At 44.8% G+C, this 4,565-nt stretch overlaps 1 pseudogene; it reads left to right on the forward strand.

Moving 5' to 3' along the window:
• Positions 1-452: 452 nt before the first annotated feature.
• Positions 453-4,074, forward strand: LOC101442755 (WAS/WASL-interacting protein family member 2-like; annotated as a pseudogene).
• Positions 4,075-4,565: the final 491 nt, after the last annotated feature.

Consider the following 4,565-nt stretch of genomic DNA (forward strand, 5'->3'; position numbering starts at 1 on the left):
TGCTATTCAACATTATACTAAAAATTTTACCCAAAACAATTAGTCACAAAAATGAATTAAAAGGTATTTAGATTGGAAAGAGAGAAATAAAACTTTCATTATTTGCAGATGATATGATCCTATACATAGAAAGTCCAGAAAAAAATCTACAATAAATCTCCTAGAGCAAATAAATGAATTCAGCAAAGTGGCAGGGTACACACATAAATCAGTAATATGTCAATACACTAGTAATGAGTACACTGAGAAGGAAATCAAGAAAAAATAAATTTCCAATAGCAACTAAAAGAATCAAATATCTAGGAATAAATTTAACCAAGGATGTAAAATACTTGTACACAGAAAACTACAAAACATTGCTAAAAGAAATTAAAGACCTAAATAAATGGAAGCACATTCTGTGTTCAGGAATTGGAAGACTTATTATCATTAAGATGTTAGTTTTACCCAAAATGATTCATAGATTCACCGCAATCCCAATCAAAATTCCAACAGCTTACTTTGAAAAAAATGAAAAACCCAATTATCAAATTTATTTGGAAGGGTAAGGGCCCCTGAATAGGCAAAAAAAAATCTTGAAAAAGAATGTTGAAGTTGAAAGACTCACACTTTCTGACTTTAAAACATATTACAAAGCTACAGTGGTCAAAACAGCATGGTAATGGCACAAGGCTAGATATATCATCCAATGGAATTGAACTGAAGGTTCAGAAATAGACTTTTACACCTACGGCTAATTGATTATTTTTCTTTTTTAAGGAGGTACCAGGGATTGAACCTAGGACCTCAAACATGGGAAACAGGCACTCAAACCACTGAGCTACACCTACTCCCTGCCCAACTGATTTTTGACAAGGCTGGCAAGTCCACTTGATTGGGAAAGAATAGTCAAACAAATGGTGATGGGAGACATTAACAGCCATATGCAAATGAATGAAAGTGGACCTTTATCGCATATCTCATACAAAAATTAACTCAAAGTGTATCAAAGACCTAAATACAAGAACCAGGACTATAAAATTCCTGGAAGAAAATGTAGGGAAACATTTTTGGGATTTGGTGTTAGGCAATTGTTTCTTAGACTTTACACCCAAAGCACAAGCAACTAAAGAAAAAAAAAAGATTAATGGGACCTCCTCAAAATTAAAAATTTTGTACATTAAAGGACTTTGTCATGAAATGAAATGACAACTTATTCAATGGGAGAAAATATTTGGAAACCACATATTTGATAATGGTTTAATATCCAGAATATATTTTGAAAGTCCTACAACTCAACAATAAGAAGACAAACAACCCAATTGTACAAATAAGCAAAAGACTTAATAGATATTTCTCCAAATAGAATACACAAGTGGCTAAGAAGTACATGAAATATGCTCAACATCACTAGCTGTTAGGGAAATACAAGTCAAAACCACCATGAGACATTTCACACCTACTACAATGACTGTTATTAAAGAAACAGAAAACTACAAGTACTGGAGAGGATGTGAAGAAATAGGAACACTCATTCATTGTGGGTGGGAATGTAAAATGATGCAGCTATTGTGGAAAGCAGTTTGGCAGTTCTTCAGGAAGCTAAATATAGAATTACCATAGGACCTGGCATTCCTGCTATTGGGTAGATAGCAGAAGAATTGAAAACAGAGACTCAAATAGATATTTGCACACCAGTGTTCATAGCCACATTAGCCACAATTTCCAAAAGATGGAAGCAACTCAAGTGTCCATCAACAGATGAATGGATAAACAAAATATGGTATATACATACAATTTAATATTATTCAGCCATAAAAAGGAGTAAGCTCTGATGCATGGGACAACATGGATGAACCCTGCGGACATCAGCCTAAGTGAAATAAGCCAGGCACAAAAGGACAAAAATTGTATGATTTCACTGATATGAACTAATTATAATAAGACTCGTGGAGTTAGAATCTAGAAATATAAGTTACCAGGGGTTAGATTAGGGTAGAGAAGGGGACCTGATGCTTATTTTGTGCAAAACTTCTGTTTAGGTTGATTGCAAAGGTTTGGAAATAGATGGTGATGGGAGCACACCATTGTGAGCATAATGAATGGCACTAAATTATGTATGTGAATGTGGCTGAAAGGGAAAGTTTTGGGGAGTGTATGTTACTAAAAGGAAAGTCAGAGGATAAAAAAATGGGACTGTGTAACACAGTGAGCCCTGTTGTGGATGATGCACTGGAGTTGATAGTACAAGTGTAAGAATGTTCTTTCAGGTACTGGGCAGATCGGAAGGGTGAGGGAATTCAGGACGTCGACTCAGTCTGGCCACTTCCTGCTGTCATGGGTGGCAAAGGATTCCCTTCCATCCTGTCCTGCGGACTCCCATTTCTGGTCCAAAATAGGTATATGACTGACCTAAAGGCACAAATTAAAGTGGAGAAAGAACAGTGCCCACCAGGAGCAGGGCAAGGACACCAATTCCTCCTCCCCTCTACCACCTCGTCCCCCTCCACCTCCTACTTTTAATCAGGCAAACACAGAGCAGCCCAGGGAAGCGGATGTGGCTCAACTGATAGAGCGTCCGCCTACCATATAGGAGGTCCAGGGTACGGTACCCAGGGCCTCCTGGCCCATGAGGGGAGCTGGCCCACGCACAGTGCTGCAAGGAGTGCCGCTCCACGCAGGGGTGTCTCCCACGTAAGGGAGCCCCACATGCAAGGAGTGCGCCCCGTAAGGAGAGCTGCCCTGTATGGAAAGAAAAAGAACACCCTGCCCAGGAGTGGCTCCACATACACGGAGAGCTGAGGCAGCAAGATGATGCAACCAAAAGAGAAACCGATTCCCGGGGCTGCCTGACGAGAATGCAAAGTGGACACAGAAGAAGACACAGTGAATGGACACAGAGCAGACAAGTAGGGGGAGAGGGGAGAGAGATAAATAAAAATAAATCTTAAAAAAAAAAGAAAAACACAGAGCAGCCCAAGCTGAGTTGAGATGAGCAGTGAGGTCGAGGTGGCCTCCCACAGGACATCTGCAAAGGGACCAAGCTGAAGAAGGTGACCCACATTAATAACCGGAGGGCTCCCATCCTTGAGAAACCCAAGCGAGGCAGTGGTGGTTATGGCCCTGCGGCCAAGGAAGGTCTCTTCCAAGGAGGCATGCCCGAGCTCCGACCTGTGGAAGCTAAGGGTACTTCAGAGAACCTAGCAGTTAAACCAGCGCTTCCAGTTCCCAGTTCTGGAGCCGCAGCCCTAAGGCCTCTCCAGTGTCTACGGGCCAGTGGCCGCCCTCACGATGATGCAGACGGCAGCCGAGCCTCACTCCCAGAACCGTCTTGGATGCAGAGGCCCTCTCTACCAGCCCTCTTCCAGCCTAATACCACCAGCAGTACGGGCATGAAGCACAGCTCCTCAGCCCGTCCTCCCCCACCCCCAGGGCGGCATGCCAATGCACCTCCTACACCTCTGCCTACCCCTAGCAAGAGAAGCCCTGGCCACCAACACTGGGACAGACTTCCTCCAGGTGGAGGAGGACCTCCTGCTCCAGCCCCAGTCAAACCGCCTCCTTCCCCGGTGAATGACAAGACCAAGGGCCAGTCTCTGGCTCCTCCGCTGCCGCCTTACCGCCAGCCTCCTGGGATCCCCAATGGACTCTCCAGTCCCACCAACGAGTCCGCCCCTGAGCCACCACAGACACCCAATTCTTTGCGTAGGAAGACACCAGGCCTGTTAGAGGCCTAGCACCTCCGCCACCTTCCTCAACCTCCCCCTCTTTACAGAGCAATAGGCCACCTTCCCCAGCCCAAGACCCTCCTCCATCATCCAAAATGGTGCCAGGGGTGCTCCCTCTTCCCCACCACCAGACCAAATGCATGGATCAGATTCCCCACCCCCTCCTCCTCCACCACCCCTGAGATGTGGCCACAGAGACTCTATCACCGCTGTCCCATCCTTCTTGGATGACTTTGAGTCAAAGTATCCCTTCCATCCAGTAGGTTTTCCTCCTCCAGAAGAGTGTAAACACGTTCAGAAGATAACTCCCAGCAAAACAAACCAAGCTCCCAGTGGAGCCCCACCTCTGCCACCCATTCTCAGGTGAAGCTTGACTTGTTCCTGGACCTCAGGAAAAGGATGAAGCTTCTCCTCTTCTCAGATGGTCTCCTCCATTCCTCTGAAACCTGCCTGAGAACCCCTAATGTGTTTCCCCAGTGCAGCCAATTCCTAGGCTCCAAGCATCCTCCCAGCTCATCCCCATCTACGCATCTTCTCTCTGGACTTGGTGATTAGACTCTTTATATCGGCAGTAGGGTTTTAACCTGCATCCATCCCTCCCCTAGCAAGCCCTGCTAGCCGGATGAGGCAAAAGCTTCCATGTCCTCTGCTTTCCTCTTGGGGAAAGGTGCCTTGTTGTGAAGAGTTCATTCATTTGGGGGCAGTTCATTCATTTTCCTACCCACTGAGGGAGGAAGCTTTCCAGGTATATTATTATTATTTTTTTAAGATTTATTTATTTATTTCTCTCCCCTTCCCCTGCTCCCCACCCCGGTTGTTTGTTCTCTGTGTCTATTTGCTGCATGTTCTTCTTTGTCC

The sequence above is a fragment of the Dasypus novemcinctus genome, chromosome 1, assembly GCF_030445035.2.
Source record: "Dasypus novemcinctus isolate mDasNov1 chromosome 1, mDasNov1.1.hap2, whole genome shotgun sequence".
NCBI classification, from domain to species: domain Eukaryota; kingdom Metazoa; phylum Chordata; class Mammalia; order Cingulata; family Dasypodidae; genus Dasypus; species Dasypus novemcinctus.